The 17,961-nt window shown below is 45.9% G+C and overlaps 1 protein-coding gene across 2 annotated transcripts in view; it reads left to right on the top strand.

Annotated features, from left to right (window-relative positions):
- Nucleotides 1–17,961, top strand: part of GFOD1 (glucose-fructose oxidoreductase domain containing 1) — a 125,807-nt gene that overhangs the window by 53,762 nt on the left and 54,084 nt on the right. Inside the window, exon 1 of one of the 2 annotated variants that reach the window (XM_030929303.1) lies at nt 16,880–17,603. The exons of the other annotated variant lie outside the window; for it this stretch is intronic. The gene's annotated coding sequence lies outside the window, so the exon portion shown is untranslated. Of the gene's footprint in view, nt 1–16,879; nt 17,604–17,961 lie in introns of those variants that run through there. 2 annotated transcript variants of the gene reach the window in all.

Below are 17,961 nucleotides of genomic sequence, written 5' to 3' on the forward strand. Positions count from 1 at the left end.
TTACAGCCCACACTTTGTGCACAGGAAATGCTATGAAACCATATTATAAAGAGTCATCACATGGTTTGGATCGAGTCTAGCTTCTGGGGAAGGCATGCAGTATGCTTGGAGCAGTAGCTGTTTACCAACCAGCACAGAAGTTTCTCAACAATGCAACAAGCTGCTTGGATGTACTGGGGGGTCTTACTGGGGCAAACCCACCTGGAGGGATGGTGCCCATGACTGGTGCAGCCTTGTTTCTTTGGAGCTAACAGTCTAGTACAGGAAAACACACCATTGATTATTTAATTACAATTAAGAGAGATGAAGGAGAAACAAGAGCATATGCCAGAGATCTGAAGTATTTCATGAGTAAAGGAAGTCTTATTTGAGAGGAGAGTATGAGTAGGAAATTAACTCAGAGAGGGAAGAAAAGTGTATTCTAGGCAGAGGGAACACCATGTACAAAGGTAACTTGTTCATGATGCAAGTGGGGAATTAGCACCTCTACCACAACCAGTATTTCACAAGTCAAAGACACATTCTTCAAGGGTTCTCTGCTGCTCTGTGTTTGAGTTCCATTGCTTGTTGTTTCTCTATTAGCACCCTATTCCCAGGTAGGTAAATAGAGACGGCAGTTGTAGCTCAAGGCTGCAGTTCCCCAAACCCCTTCTGTAAGGACACGAAGGCTGGGATGTTCGTGAGTATAGCACAGCATGTGCTTGGAGGTGCTCAGAAAGAGAAAGCTCTAGAAAGAGGCAGGTCTACAGTTGCCCTGGAGGTGTTTGGTTTGAGACATGTACCCTTCAAGATGTACGAGTTTGTGTGGTGACCCTGCTGCTGCAGGTGGCCTGTTGAAGCGAGTCAGATGCTGGTTGAACATGTAGCAAATTCTCTAGGCCTCTTATTTTCCAGCCACATTTAGCCTTGCTGTTTTTGGTTCTTCTGCTGTGTTCTGGCCTGTAGCCTGCTGTTCTGAAAGCCTACTATGCTTCTATTTACTCTGTCTTCAAGGAGTACCTTCCCTGTTTCATGTCGGGCTGATTTTTACTGGTCTTTTATGTTTTGCTTTTCTGGATGTCTAATTCTCCTTCCAGTTCAAGAGTTAGGTGCTTGACTTCTGTGCTCCCATGTACCCTGTACTTAACTTTTGTGTTCCCATAATGCCCCGCACTTGACTTCTGTGTTCCCATAATGCCCTGCACTTGACTTCTGTGTTCCCATAATGCCCTCCTGTTGACTTCTATGTTCCCATAATGCCCTGCACTTGACTTCTGTGTTCCCATAATGCCCTGCACTTGACTTCTGTGTTCCTATAATGCCCTGCACTTGACTTGTGTTTCCATAATGCTCTGCACTTGATTTGTGTTCCCATAATGCCCTGCACTTGATTCCTGTGTTTCCATAATGCCCTGCACTTGATTCCTGTATTTCCATAATGCCCTGCACTTGACCTATATTCCCCTCATGCCTTGCACCTGACTTCTGTGTTCCCATAATGCCCTGTACTTGACTTCCCTGTTCCCATTGTGCCCTCCACTTGCCCCACACAGGCTGTAACACTGGCCGTGACTCTGATGCTCTCATAGGTCGTGGTGCTCCTCAGGACTGTGCTTACTTCCTCTTAGTATTCAGGGGCCTGGTGCAGGCCTTACAAGAAGACTCTGAAAATGTTTGTTGAGACAATAGTCTGCAGATAAGTGCCTTTGGGGACTGGAGCAGGTGATCTGTGCGGGCTGAGAGAGCCTTGATGGAGGAGTCGGCTCTCTGGCTGACTCTTATGGTTTGGGCAGAGGAGAGAGGAAGTTGTAGGCATTCTGGGTGAAGGTGCTGGCAGTGCACTGGAGAGAGAGGGAATGCAATGTGGTGTGGTGGAGGACAAAGAAAACTCCCCACCCCCCAACCCCACATGAAAACTCCCCTCAAGGCTTTCTTCCATGGAAGTCCTCCTTTAGCTTAACCCAGTGATGTTTAACTGGGGAATATTTTGCCCTCCAGGGAATATTTGGCAATGTCTGGAGACATTTTTGGTTGTCCCAATTGAAGAGCTATCAGCATCTAGGAGTAGAGGCCAGGAATGCTGCTAAATATCTTATGATGCACAGGACAGTCAGCTCCCTACAACAAAAAGTGACCCAAAGGCCAGGCATGGTGGCTCACACCTGTAATCCCAGCACTTTGGGAGGCTGAGGCGGGCAGATCACCTGAGGTCAGGAGTTTGAGACCAGCCTGACCAACATGGTGAAACCCCATCTCTACTAAATAGAAACAATTAGCCAGGCGTGGTGGTGGGTGCCGTGCCTGTAATCCCAGCTACTTGAGAGGTTGAGGCAGGAGAATTGCTTGAACCCTGGAGGCGGAGGTTGCAGTGAGCTGAGATTGCGCCATTGCACTCCAGCCTGGGCAACAAGAGCGAAACTCCATCTCAAAGGCAAAAAAAAAAAAAAAAAAACAGTGACCCGGCACAAAATGTCAGTCATGCTGCCGTTGAGAAACCCGAAATTAGGCAGACTGCGGCTTAGCCGAATGTTGATCATAGACTAGGGCTGCATGAGTAAATGTTGGATGTTTCTAATTAACTTGTACATGTGACCAGTGATGTTCTATGGGCAGTGTTACATGACCAGAGATATAGGAGAGGAAGTCGGTTTGGGGCAAGTTGCTGCTTTGTTTATTGACACTCTTGTCTTCTCTCACTGCATGGATGAAGGTTTGGTGGGATATGCAGTCAGGGTGTAGGAAGGGGAGATAGATGCACAGGAGACAGAGTAACATGTGAAGAGAGGCTGCAATAGCCTCTGTGCTGCCTGCTCAGGGAACAACCATAGTGATATGGCAGGATGTGCACAGGCCACAGGCTGGAACCTCAAGGGAAATCAGGTAGCTGGGTGTTGTGATAAGAGGAAAGTAAGGGGCTGGATGGGGTTACTTTCTTTTTTGATGCCCTTTCCTGAAGTTTCCCTCTAGCAGAAGTGTCACCTTTGGCTGACATGGAAATAGGAATTTTCCCCTGTCTTTCTCTTCTGTGTTCTTCCTAAGGTTCTTGTCTGTTTAGAATATCATTAAGCTGGGCATGGTAGCTCACACCATAATCCTAGCACTTTGGGAGGCCAAGGTGGGAAGATTGCATGAGCCAAGGAGTTTGAGACCAGCCTGGGCAACCTAGTGAGGTGCCATCTCTACAAATAATAATAATAATAATAATAACTAGCCAGGCATGGTGGTACACGCCTGTGGTCCCAGGTACTTGGGAGGTTAAGGTGGGAGAATCACTTGAGCCCAGGAGGTTGAGGCTGCAGTGAGTCATAACTGCATGCCAGCCTGAGTCCCCATCTCAAAAAGAAAAAAAAGAAAAAAGAAAAGAATATTACTTAACCAGGAAGAAATCTGGTGATTCGTTGTATGGAAAATGGCTGTCTTCTGTTTCTGAATGGACCTGTGCTGTTACACCTGTTGGTTTGTTGTTTTGATGTTTGCCTGCTCAGAGTGGGTTCAGAAGCTATGTGGTATGTGACTTGGGCCATGCTTGGGCGGAGTCACTGGGTAATGAGAACCCTCTCCTCCCTGAGCTATGTTAACAGAGTAGAGGCAGAATGCTGCTGAGGAAATGGCCCCTTAGTGATTTTCAATACCGAGGGTGGAGAGAATTGATTTTTTCATGAAATCTGCCATTAGAGGCACAGGCTCTGAACAATCAACTGTTTCTGCCAAGCTTTGGATTTTGAAGGCAGGCAAAAGTAAGGAGGGACTTTGGGAAAATGAGTTTAATTAGAGATTTTTAGCTGGTGACATTTCACACTTGGTGGCAACCTGGGAACTAAATGTAAGTGGTCATTTAAGTTTGTATTGAGGTGCTGGGTCCTTTATTGCTTTGGGTTCTTTCTCATCACAGATGAAAAGCTTCATTCTTAAAATAAAATTTGCATAATGCTAATTAGAGTAGGGCGGTTCAGAGAAGAGAGTGGGTGCAGTTTTTTAGTTAGAAAAGTGCCACCAAGCTCTGTAGCTAAAAGGGCATTTGGCCCTATTGGTGAGTGTGGAATGATCTGGAGGGAAGGCTCTTTCAGCATATGACTTTAAAGAAAGATCACAGAGAAAATGAAAGTCCAAAGAACCTGTGTGAAAGTGTGGCTAGTCAAGACAAGGAGGGACCATCATGCTCCTTTTGGACGAGGAGAGAATATGAGTGGTAGCGTAGAAAGAATGGGAGGTCTAGGATGGAATCTTGACTCTGACTAAATGACCTTGGAACAATTGCTTAACATATCCGAGCCTCAGTTTCTTCATCTGCAAAATGGGCAACAATAATAATCTTACTTGCCTAGAGTGGTGAAGACTGGACACCATGACCGTGTGGTACACAGTACAGGCTGTGGCAGAGCAGGTGCTACCATCATAGTCCCCACCACCACTACCCTCAGGCCCACAGATTTCAGTTTCCCTTCTCCAGCTCATTCTTCTTTGCAGAATATAGCATAGCGATTCAAAATAAGCAATGCAAAATTAAGTGGCCCTCATTCAGTCCCAAACCCAAACTTACTAGCTGTTTGACCTGAGATGAATGCCTTCACTGCTCTCTTCATGCCTCGGTTTCCCGATGTATAAATATGACTGTGAATATCAAAAGAGATGAAACACATATAAGGCATGCGTATGATGGCTGGACTGTAGAGAGGGCAGGGGAAGGTTACTTGAAAAGTTGGAGATGGAGAGTCCTCAGGTAGGTATCCTGATGGGAGGGAGTCCTGGAGACAGAGAAGGTGAGGAGTAGAGTCTGGCAGCGAGCCTGACAGGAGGAGGAGGGAGTGGGGCAGGCCACCCAAGACCCACAGATAGCCCTGGTTTCCACTGTCTGGAGGCTGTGCTGGAGGCCACAAGGGTACTCTTCCCCACCCGCTGTCCCACTACTCCTGCCGTAGGTGGACTCCCAAGAGCTTCTTTCGTTTCCTTTCATTAAGTCTTCCCCGTTGTACACAAGTTGCCTGTCTCTATGGGAACCCCATAATAGGAGTGTTGGGAATATGGATAACACTGTGGCCAATCCCTTCCTTCTGTTTATACTTGATGGACAGCATCCCATACCATATGTGGCTTGGGTTTCTTCGCAGCGCAATGGCTGGATTTTATCTTTTAATTTTTATTTATTTATTTTTTTGAGATGGAGTCTCATTCTGTCACCCAGGCTGGAGTGCAGAGGCATGATCTCGGATCACTGCAACCTCTGCCTCCCAGGTTCAAGCAATTCTCCTGCCTTAGCTTCCCAAGTAACTGGGATTATAGATGTGTGCCACCACACCTGGCTAATTTTTTTTTTTTTTTTTGTATTTTTAGTAGAGAGGGGGTTTCACCACATTGGCCAGGCTGGTCTCGAACTCCTGACCTCAAGTCCTCCACCTGCCTCTGCTTCCCGAAGTGCTGGGGTTAGTTACAGGCATGAGCCACGGTGCCAGGCCTGGCTGGATTTTAAAAGCAAGCATTCCTACAGAGTGCAGCTACACAGAAGCTGTGATCACCTTTTACAGTTGACCCTTGGAAGTCACATGGTGCCATTTCCACTGCATATTTTTTCATTAAGCTGGTGCCAAAGACCCATCCAAATTCAAGGGGAAGGACATATATTTCACCTCTTCATCAGGAAGTGGCAAGGTTCTGGAAGAACATGTGAGATGAGAAGTAGTGTGATCACTTTTGAAAAATACAACCTGCCATACCACTCTATACATGCATGTGTGTGTATATATATATATAGTAGTATGTTTGTATAATAATGTATATATTACATATCTATCTGTATGTAATATTCATACATAAGAATATATAAAACTTAAATGTTTTACAAAATAATGGAATATATAAAACTTAAGTGTTTTACAAAATAATACTTCCCTTATTACATAGGGTACACTCTGTGTCCTCTTCTCTTCTTTTAAGAAAGATGCTCTTTGCCAACCCACTCAGTTGATTTTCCACCACACTATTGTGTTGAGCCCTGTTCTGTTTCTTCCAGATAGCCTTGGGCTAAGGGCTGTTTCTTAGAGCGCCAGTGTCTGGGCTGTGCTCAGGGCACTACCTGACTACGTTTCTGGCCAAGCTTTATGACGTCAGCAGTTCCTGTCGCACTCCTAGTTTTTGGCTAGCAGTAAACCCAAACTTTTCTGTCTGAGAGGACCATGGAACTCGCCCTCTCCCTGTCTCTGAAATCCCCTGAGGTCTTTGCATTCAAGTGCATTCAACAGTGGGTCATTAAAGCAGCAAGCTGATAGAACATCCTGGTTGATGGTATATAAACAAACCGATTCATAAGTACAGCCATCATTTCATGTTGGGGCCACACAACCCTTTAACAGCCAGTGTCTGCTGCATAGGGGACCAGCTCCTCCAGGCAGCCTGTGGGGCTGTTTCCCTTTACAGGCAGCTGTGCTATGGCCAGCCAGGCCTTCTCAGCCCGCAATGAGATAGTCCAGTCTTTTTACTCTCATGAAAAGAACAGATCCCCACCCATCTTGATTTCTGCTGGGGTCTTTCCTCTTTGTGCCATTTGGGAGCCACCCGGGAGCACGTCTTTGTAAATATATGACCTGGGCTAATGTTTGTAGAGTCCTTTCTGAGCATCTAGCAAGCTGGCTCCCGTGCTCAGGGACTTGGTACCAATTAAGGTATTTATTCCCACTTTTCATGTGATCGAGAAGATGTATGTCCAACACAGTGCTTTTAACTAGGTCAGAGAAAAAGCAGGCGGGAAGCAATACATTTTACAATACTTAGTGGACCTTCTTACTGGAATTACTGAATGATCAGAAAGTCTGCTTCTGATGGAGGGCCAAAGGGAGCTCTTTCAGCTCACAGCCGGGCTGTGGTGTTTGGGGAGGGAAGTGGGAAAGTGGCCGTAGAAGTACAGATGATCAAAAGCAGTACTCTTGCCCCCTGCCCTGGGAGGGGGCCTGGACTCCCTCAGGGAAGGCTTTTTTGGTGCTTTGGGTAGAGAAGCTGGAGACAGCAACTGTTGAATTTCCCCAGGCTTCATGATTTAAAGCCTATAGCCTTTTTCCATTGTTGGTCTTGCAGAGGCCTTTAATGTGCTGGGTGTGAAAGGGAGTGGAAATGAAAAGCCAGCGCATCGCACTGGGGGCCTGAGATCAGAAGGCGATGGAAAATGGAAATGTCAAGTTTGTGTTTCCACTGCTGGCCGCAAGGGTCTCAGGCGGCACCCCTCCTCCCGCCTCGGCTTTCGCATCCTTCTCACTTCCTCCCCATCCCCCCAGTTTTCACACGGCCCAGTGATGAGTGTCACTCTGGGCTGAGTGAGGCTCACGGCTTGACAAAAGAGGTGCTAGGACAAGAACAGAGAAGTTCAGCATGGGCTTGAGAGGCACAGAAAGGAACTGGCCTTCTAAAGACACTGCAGAGAGACTGCAAAGTGGGTTGGTTTTCCTTTTCGAACACTGAGAAGAAAAGGAGTTCAGAATTCACACGTGGTTCATAGAAAAGGCAATCTGTTTCCATATGGACTCTCCTATCTCTGTGGTGCCCAGGATGCTTAGACCTGTGAGTCTTTGAACCCAGCTTGTGTTGATGTAGCTTGGGACACTGTCAGGCCTTTGTGCGCAGCCAGGCTTGGAGGTGTTTGAAAAGAGAGCCATCAACACCTTTCCATCGGGGACTTGCCGTTTTTCTCTTTTGGTTGAGTCAGCTTTGAAGTTTAGTAATTCCTTCCCACACTTGGTGGCCACAATGTCACGAGGCTCAGCCTGGTGTCTTGGGTCTGCTAAAGATTCCGTAGAGGCTGGAAAGGTGCCTGTCAGGGGCACCAGGAATTATGTACAAGTCTAAGCAAGCTCCAGGCATAGGAACTAGTGGGGATAAACTTTGCTTTATTATCGCATGCGATAATCACATTTGTGAAATGTAGATGTCTCAAATTTATACAAACTGAATTCTGAAAAACATCAGAAAAGTTTATTACAAAGCCTTTTTTTTTTTTTTTTTCGAGACAAGCTTTTACTCTGTCACCCAGGCTGGAGTGCAGTGGTACAATCACAGCTCACTGTAGCGTTGAACTCCTGGGCTCACGCAATCCTCCTGCCTCAGTCTGCTGAGTAGCTGGGACTAGAGGTGCACACCACCATGCCGGGCTAATTTTTTTGTAGCGATGAGGTTTCACCATATTGCCCAGGGTGGTTTCAAACTCCTAGGTTCAAAGGATTCACCTGCTTTAGCTTCTCAAAGTGCTGGGATTACAGGCATGAGCCACTGCGCCTGGCTGACAAAGTCCTTTTTTATCATCATGTGTTTAACTCTTCACAGTTTTCTATGTCTGTTATTTCACTTGAGCCCACTTGGATTTTTGTCCATTTGGATCACAGTTATTGGATTTTTCTGGAAGTCTCTACATGCATGTTCTGTGTTCAATGGCTTGAGGTGGACAAATTATGCATGGCCTTCAGTTTTGGGAAGACTCTGTATGATCCTGATAAATGTAATTTCAAGATGATTATATCAAACTGAAAAAGGTGCATTGTGATCCTCTGTTACCTCAGTTTTGTCCTGTGAGGTCCATTCACACAAAACATTGGAACCACTGCCAGCTTCCTTATAGTTTACAAAAAATGCTTTGCCACGCTCATCGCAGTAACTGTGGGATATGGTTATGTTTCTGCTGTACAGAGGAGAAAACTGAGGCCCAGAGAAGTTAAGTAACCTCCCCCAGGACACAGATAGGAGAAAGAGATGAGACTCAAACCCCAGTCTTCTGGCACCAGGGACATGTCCTTCCACCAATCGACACTGACAGCCGTGGCCAGAACAAGAGAAAGCTGGGCAGAAGTTGAAACCTCTGGCAAAGGGCTCCCTGTCCTCTGGCCTTGCTGGTTCTTAGCCCCTCTTCCGCTCATAAGGTCCCGCACTATCCCTTGCTCAGGATTGCCTTACGATGGGCCTGGTCACTCTGCTTCTGCATCCTCGGGGGGTTGTTCCCTCTGCTTGTCCCAGGCACTCCTGGGTGCCTTCAGAACACCAGCAGGGGATTCACTCATCTTCTCAAGGGGCAGAGGCCACTTCCCAGGGTTTTAAGGGACAGGCAATGGAAGTGAGATCCTTGAGAGACCTAAGGACAGTGAAGGAGAGGTCATAGTTACTTTCCTGGGAGCAGGGTAGGTTTGTGTCTGGTTCCTGGTCCAGCTCCACTTCACTGCTCCCATTTCCCTTGTGACCCAGATGACACAGTAAGAGCTGGAGTCTGATGAATCTGGGGTTGTGTGTGGGACATCAAGCCCCACTGATGGCTGTTTCTGTGGCTTCCTGGCCCTCATGTCTTCTGTATTGTAGGACCAGGCAGTCTGGGCCTGTGGCCTGCCTAGAGGCGTGTGTGGCCTTCTTGGCCCAGAACTCCCTCTTAGGAGGCACAGCCGAGCCAGGGGAGAAGGGAGGGAGCTGGAGACTGAACTGTAGCCTGACTAACCTGCTTCTCATGTCTGCTGGCTGCCTAGAAAGCTCTGTGATGTTTGCATCTTGCATCGTGTGCCCTGGAGACTTAGAGGTAGAGCTACTTCATAGCGGGCAGAAACCTAACTGGCATTCCCTGGCCTGAACCTGCTTCTGTGTGAGCAGCATGGCAGAAGACCAAACTTGTCCAACCTGCAGCCGAGCACGGCTTTGAATATGGCCCAACACAAACTCGTAAACTTTCTTAAAACATTAATTTTTTTCTTTTTGCGAGTTCGGATCTCGCGCTGACTGGAGGGCGTCTCGCTCGCACGAATAGAGGGGAGGGCAGGGAGTATATTATCGTGTATGTCGCTCGCTAGCGACGCGATAGAGAGAAGAATGACCTGACTGAAGTCCTTCTTCCTTCCTTTCCTTCTTCCTTCCTTCCTTCCTTCCTTCCTTCCTTCCCTTCCTTCCTTCCTTCCTTCTTCCTTCCTTCCTTCCTTCCTTCCTTCCTTCCTTCTTTCTTTCTTTCTTTCTTTCTTTCTTTCTTTCTTTCTTTCTTTCTTTCTTTCTTTCTTTCTTTCTTTCTTTCTTTCTTTCTTTCTTTCTTTCTTTCTTTCTTTCTTTCTTTCTTTCTTTTTTCCTAGCTCATCAGCTATTATCAGTATATTTTATGTGTGGCCCAGACACTTTTTTCTTCTTCCAGTGTGGCCCAGGGAAGCCAAAAGATTGGACACCCCTGGCCTAGATCCTTTTCCTGAACCTCGCTGTCATCATAATTTCTGTCAGTGGTGCGTGGAGACTATTTTTAGTTGGCTTTCTGGGTGAGATTTGACAGAGGCCAGGGTGGGAGATGTCAGACTGTGTACACTGGTGAGGAAGCTGCATGGGATGAAGATCTTGAAGCTTTCAGATCTGAATGAGGACTGCCAATTCTGGTTTATCTCTCTGAGCAACCCCATGAAGGACTTTAACAAGCTCACAATTTTCAGATAGGTTTTTGAGCCATTTCCCAATCTTCCTAATCCTGTCTATTTTAGCTCTGGCCTGGGGAACATCAGCCCCAGGGTAGTGGCCAAGAACACAGGACACCTGGGGCCAGACTGCCTGGATTTAAGCCTGGTCTCTTCCTTTTACTAGTTCTGGGACCTGGAACAAGTGACTTAATCTTTCCGATCTCAGTTTTCTCATCTTTAGAATGGTGGCAACAATGGTAACTGACTCAACAGGTTGTGGTAAGAATTAAATGTGTTAGGCCAGGCTCAGTGGCTCATACTTGTAATCCTAGCAGTTTGGAAAGCTGAGGTGGGAGAATTGCTTGAGCTCAGGAGTTTGAGACCAGCTTTGAGACCAGCCTGGGCAACAGAGTGAGACCCCATCTCGACAAAAAATAAACAAAAAATTAGCCCAGTATTGTGGCATGTGCCTGTAGTCTCAACTGCTTGGGAAGCTGAGGTGGGAGAATAGCTTGAGCCCAGGAGGTCAAGGCTGCAATGAGCCTAGATTGCACCACTGTACTCCAGTCGGGACTACAGAATGAGACCCTATCTCAAAAAAAAAAAAAAAAAAAAAAAAAGAATTAAATGTGTTAATGTATATAAAGCCCGCAGAATACTGCTTGGCATATGCTAGGTGCAATATACATTTTGGAGCTGCTACAGTTATTGTTATTACTATTATAATGTTTATATGATTTGTACTCTCATGAGACGTTCTCTAGATCGGATGAATAATTCCAAATTTGTTTTTACAACCTTTGCAAAATTTCAAAATGATGCAAAAATATAAAAGGAAGTCTTTTTGAAAGAAAAAAAGCCGTTGTATCAATGAAGAATAACCACTATTAATATTTTTGCACTTCTTTCTCTATTCTATACATTTTTGTATGCACATAGTTCTTAAAACAAAATAATTATCATACTGTTTTTCCAATTTCCTCCTTAAGAGCATGTGGATATCTTCACATGGTATAGAGTCTTCTTTGAAACCTGATTTTAATAGTTTTATGATGTTCCATTGTTTAGGATAAGTCTTAAAGTATTCTCTTTTGTTCACCTCCATGTCCAATATGTACTCGATGGGGTGTTAAGTTTGAGAGGGAACCCCTTGACATATGGCTTCTCTGTTTAAAGAGGATTTAAGATAAGCATTGATGTCGTCACCATGGTCACCATCATCGTCATCATCATTGTCCTCTAACATTTGGCAAATCTGTTAAAGAAATGAGCACACCCAGAACCAGTGCATCAGGGCTATGTGAGGGCAGCCTCTAACCCAGTGTAGAGGCAAAATTTTTGTCCACTAGACCTCAGCTCAGTGATGGAGTGGTGACTCTCTGAGCCCATTGTAATTATTTAAAGAAAGGGTGAATGACCTGGCCAGGCACAGTGGCTCACGCCTGTAATCCCAGCACTTTGGGAGGCCGAGGCGGGCGGATCTCCTGAGGTCCGGAGTTCGAGACCAGCCTCACTAACATGGAGAAATCCCGTCTCTGCTAAAAATACAAAATTAGCTGGGCATTTTGGCACATGCCTGTAATCCCAGCTACTCAGGAGGCTGAGGCAAGAGAATCACTTGAACCCAGGAGGCAGAGGTTGTGGTAAGCCAAGATCACGCCATTGCACACTAGCCTGGGCAAGAAGAGTGAAGCTCTGTCTCAAGAAAAAAAGGAAGGGTGAATAACGATCTGCGGAGGATGCTCCTGCTTTGGGTGGGAGGTAGATCAAAGAGGATCTCTAAGGAAGGACTCATCTCTGAAATACTTCAAGTGAAGGAACTTCATGTAGGGTCATATAGTGGGAAGAGGATGCCTTCCATATCAAAGTGAGCCCAGCCCCCGTTCTGCTACTGACTCACTGAATGCGTTTGACTCAGTAACCTGCATGCTAAGCACCCTCCTCCTCTGTATGATAAAGTGGACCTGACCACATTCTCAGGGCGACCTGTGACAATCATGGAGAGTGGCTTGCCTCGAGCTTTGCGCATGGCAGGTGCTCAATGAACAGAACTATCATATATTTTGGAGTGTCTGTGTGAGTGTCATTGTGCATGAGTTTCATCTGTCATTGGAAATCTGGCCTCAAGGCTCGAGTGAGGAGTTTGGGTATTTATACGTTGCTTTCTGTGTGCCAGGTACTGTGTCAGGCGCATTATACAGATAAATGCTCCTTGACCTAAGATGGGGTCAACATGCTAATGAACTCATTGTCAGTTAAAATATTGTTAAGTTGAAAATACATTTAATATCCCCAATAAACCCATCTTAATGTCAAAACATTGTAAATCAAACTGTTCTTAAGTAGGGGACTGTCTATATTTATCTTGAAATCTAACGCTGTCTGGGGTTTCATTCCCTTATTGTCTTTTGGAAATGAGACAGACTTTCAAAGGCATTCACTTGGTTGGTGTTCAAGAATGTGTTCAGTAACCCAGCTCTAAGGGGGTGTCTCTGCCACCCTTGGACATGCAGCACTTTGTAAGTGCCCTGTTCATTCCTGGGCTTGCTCTTCTACCTGGAGGATGTGTGTGTAAAATGAGGTAGATGTAGGAGAAATAGCCAATTAAAGCAACCTGGGTTTAAAATAGCTCCTTGGGTGAACCTGCTAGTCACACACATTCACACAAAGCCTACCTCGCCACACTGAATTTCCAGAAATTGTCAAACCAGGCCAAGACATTCCCACCAGGGCACTTCCTGTTTCACTAAGAAAAAATTCTTGCTAAGAATTCCTGCCTTCTGGTTCCCTGGAGCTTTCAGGGAAGCTTTTGTTTAAACAAAAGAACCAGCCTACTGGTATCTGGGTGAACACAGGTTTCCTACTCAGATGGAAATGATCTGAATGGAGGGGGACATGGGTTTCTTTTTTCTTTCCTTTTTTACCTCTCATCCACTGAAAGCTAGTGACTTACTTGCAAAGGATTGGAGTAGAGACACGTTAAAGACATCTTGACTTTTGGAGAAGTGACTTTCTGCTTCTGTCTTGTCAAGGCATCATTTTAAATAAATTGAGTAAGCAGGAAAGTGGAGGGTGAAGGATTTGTTGAATGAGATGGAAGCTGGGGAGAAAATAGACACTCTCTGTGTGGCATCTTGGGGATGCTAAGTGTCACTTGGTGGACCCCAGTTTCCTCCACAGGGTGGATGGGGTCTCAAGCCCTCTCCGGCTATGCCATTTTCTGCATTTGCAGAGTCAGATTTTCTCTCCTGAGAATCCGTTTGGGCATTATGTGTTTTAGGGTTCTTTGACTCCACTTGGGGTTTTTGCAACGCAATAAAACCTACAAATGAGCTTCTTGTTCATTTTGTTGTCGCCAGAACCTAAGGATTGAATGGCAGCCTTAATTGGAAAAGGGCACGATTAGAAGAAAGGGAGAGTGTGTGTGTGTGCATGTGTTCTTGTCCTTTGTGTGTGTGTGTGTTTGTGAGTGTGTGCGTGAATGAGGGTGAACAAGGGGAAGGGACCAACCAATCCCTAGTTTTCTGAAAGCCTGTTGATGTATTTTCCTCCTTCCCTGTGGATATATTTCTCCCCCAAAGGAATTATATAGCTCATGATTTCAGATTTTGGCTCAGTGGTGCTTTCCGGATAAAAAATCCAGCCGTTGCTTTATTCATCACAGATTGTTGTGCCTGTTTGATTTACAGCCCCCGGGAAAGGCCTTGCATGCCTGGCAAATCCTCTGCTCCCTCACTAGAGATCCTCTGTAGGCGGGATGAGCTTCCGGCCTGATCTTCTCAACAGTCCCTCCTGTGATGTTCATCCTAGTCAGGCCTTAAAACATAATAGATCTTAAACATGCTGATTGAATTACAGAAGATTTTTTTTTTTTCACTTGCTTCTGGGAGGGAAGGCTAATAAAGATTGCAGTGGTAGAGTGGAGAGAGTATCTGGTGGGTGGCATATGCCTTTTGTGCAGTTGTCAAATATAGAGGTTGGGATAGCATAGAAATACTCTTGGTTTTTTTTAAAATATGGATGGATGTCCTGCAGAACGTGTAATTTTTTAAGCTTTTCTTTTCTTTTCTTCTTTTTTTTTTTGGAGACAGGGTCTCACTTTGTCACCCAGGCTGGAGTGCAGTGGTGTGATCATGGCTCACCGCAACTTTGATCTCCTGGGCTCAAGTGGTCTTCCAACCTCAGCCTCCTGAGTGGCTAGGACTACTAGAAGCATGCTACTATGCCCGGCTAATATTTGTTTTTAACCTTTTATAGGGACGGGGTCTTGCTGTGTTGCCCAGGTTGGTCTCAAACTCCTGGGCTCAAGCAGTCATGCTGCTTCCACCTCCCAAAGTGCTGGGATTACAAGCATGAGCCAACATCCCTGGGCAGTTTATGTTTTACTCACATTTTTATATGCATTTGATAACACCAACAGAAAAGCAAAAGCTTCAAAAATATCCATCATATAAATGTACCATACTCTCTTTAATTATTCAAAATAACAATGTTATATCTACCCCTTATCGACTACTCACTGTGTGCCGGGCACTGGCTAATAATTTTACATGCATTATTATTTTTAGACATTTAGGTGGTTTGTGGCTCTCCCTCGCCACTATAAATAGTGCTTAGATGAATATCTTTGCAGATAACATTTTGTCTGATGTATGACATCCTATTTAGAGTGAATTCCTCTATGTACAACTACTGGGCATGGAATTTTAAAAAATATACTTGAAACACATCATAACCTGCTTTAGTGCCATGTTATACTCCCACACAAAGGAAGAATGTGCCTAGGCCTATGTCCTCTCAAAGACCCCCCAAAAAAATCAGTCCTTTGTTGAAGTAGAGCCATTGGCCTGCTGGATAACTAGAAGTCTCGTTAATTTAAGATAAATACCTGGCAGTTTATTCTAGAGACTTAGGGAAAAAGACGGCAGCTCTTGACTGGGTTTTCACTGGATGCATTTCGAGGTACTGCACAGGAAAGAGAAAACACGTGCCTTTTGTCTCAGGGAGGTCAGGAGTTTTCAGGAGGGCTCTGGGATCCATCTCGATTGGTGACAGCTTTTCTCTTTCCCCTGCTTTTCTATTCCATTCCTAATTCCCTTAGTGTTCCACTCTCAAGCTCTCTGTATCTAGGAAGTGGGTGGGATGAGCTCTTCCTTGGAAAGATGCCCAAGAATCGGATTACGCTTGGAATTGAGAGTAGGATGCCCTCTTCCTGCTGGAAGCCGACTGCTCTTCCCTCGCCCCCGGACCCCCGCCAGGCCTCCATGTGATGTGTCCTGAGGCTTGGTTGTCACTCTTTAAAACAGGGCTGCATGGATAGATGGGAGGATAGCTATTTGGAAATGAACCTGTGTATACAAAGAAACTAGAGGGCCCACTGGCCTTGGATTTTCCACTACAAACTGTGTTTTCTCCATCCAGACCTCATTCAAAGGCATGGATCCCATGTGAGCCAGAAGGTATGGACTGAGCCCCTTCTCTGTGCTGGCCATTGTCCTAGACACCGGAGGGAGACAGGGCAGTGAACAGGCAGACCACGGCCTGCCTGCCTGGAGCTCACACACCTTCTGGGAGGGGAGAGAGATGACTGCATCCCCTCAGCAGGTGACAAGCACACTGCCCCAGAGCTCAGCCGGCGGACACAGGGGTGATAGGGGTGAGGGGTGAGCAAAGTGCCAGCCTCCATGAGGTGGACAAAGAAGGGCTGTCTGAAGAAGGGACGTTTAAGTAGAGATTTGAAGGAAGCAAGGGAGGGAGACATGAACATTTATGGACAGCAGGTTTCAGGTGGAAGCAACAGTGAGTGCAAAAGGAGTGGGAATGGGTTTGTGTGTCCCACAACGGTGAGGAGGGTGAGCTGGAAAGAAACCAGCGATGGGGAGAAGTCAGAGGAGCGGCGGCACGGGTGCTGTGGAGGAGGAAGCGGATCGTGGAGGGCCCTGCAAGCCACAGGAGTGACTTGGTGTTCTACATTAGATGTATTCAAAGCCATCGGAAGGCGGGTAGCAGGGGAGTCACAGGATCCATTGCCCTGTTTTGAGGTTGGCTGTGGCTCTGGTTTAGCCATCAGCAGGGATAGAAGCAAGAAGACCAGCAGCTACTGCCACAGTCCAGGAAAGAGAGGATGGCGGTCTCTGTGGGGAGTGAGAAGTAGCCCATTTAAGAGCACATATTGTAGGACAATCAATGTCATTTGCTTTCACTCATCCCTTGGGAGGAAATCTGTGGCCTTTAGAGGCCTCTGGCATCCTTCTTTCCCCCAGGAAAGAGTAGAAACTTTAAAAATAGTCTGTTCCCTCTTTGGAATCTTGATCTCCAGATCTCAGTCATAGTTTTTAATAATCCTTGCCTCCATCTCCTTTTGGAAAGACACTCACCTCTCAAATGGGCATGAATCTTCCATGTTCTTTCATCAACAGGAAATGCAGTGGAAGTCCGATATGCAACCTGGACTTCAGCAAGAACCATCTGCTTCTTCTCCTCATGCCAAGCCTTCTGCTTAATGGGAGCTTGAGAAAAACACAAAGCCAGGAACCACCTGCTGGGGCTCCCAAACTCCATGGTCCGACCAGGAAACGGCGACCGGACAATTGGCAGGATACATTTGAAATCTGTTAGCTCCAGCACCTGTTTCACTTCCTTTTAGGGCTTTGCATTATTGATTATATTAATGAAAAGGACTGACAAACATTTTCCAGTGTGGCAGGAAGGCTCTCGCTGGACCAGTGCTCGAGAGACCTTTTTTTTTGATTCCAGTTCTGCCGTTGGCCAGGTGTGTGTTTGGCCAGGTGTGTGGCGACAGGCACCCATCGTTGCTGGGACTGCTTCTTTATCTTCAACATGAGTCCCAGACAGCTTGATTTCTAAGATGTGTGTCAGCTTTAACATCTTACAGTTCTAAGCTAAGAGTATGAATAAGAAATGAGGAGCAGAGGTGACAGATGACACCAATACTCTGGGCTTCTGGTGATTCCTTAAAGTGGTGTCTCAGGTTCAAGTTCAGAGCAAACTCCCATGTGTCAGCTTTTAGGCCTCTGCATTCATGATTTTCACAGGCTGCATAACTTGATTTATTCAGTTAAAGGAGACATGAGCAAACAGAAGGCTGAGATAAGAAAATAAGACTTCTTCATGCAAGGAGAATCATCCCTGATGGCTGCATATTCCGCAAATGGACCTAGTTTGATCAGTCATGTGTCAATCAGACCGTGTGCCCAGATTGGATTTTTGCAGCTCCAGAGGGTAATTAATGGGAATGGGACAATTCCCCATCCAAGAGGTGGCTGTTTCCTCCAGTTCCAGCCTTCATTTTTCTTTTGCCCCTTCTCCATCTTGTTATGATTTATAATCCTGCCTGTCCCCTGCAGTGGCTCCGGCATAAGATTTTTACTAAGTAGGTGAATGGCTAGTTTCCAAAAATGACAACCTTTGTCCAGGTCTGGGACTGAGACCAGGTCAGATAAGCGTGATACCTGTTTCTCTTCTTACCTGCAAGTTAACACATTCTTTCCAGGTACAGGAGGATGACAGACCCAAGGTGTTCAGCTTTAGAAAGTGCTTTTCTCCTCTCACTTTGTGTTTGTTTTCTCACTTGGACTGC

This window comes from Rhinopithecus roxellana, chromosome 4 (assembly GCF_007565055.1).
Source record: "Rhinopithecus roxellana isolate Shanxi Qingling chromosome 4, ASM756505v1, whole genome shotgun sequence".
Taxonomy (NCBI): Eukaryota; Metazoa; Chordata; class Mammalia; order Primates; family Cercopithecidae; genus Rhinopithecus; species Rhinopithecus roxellana.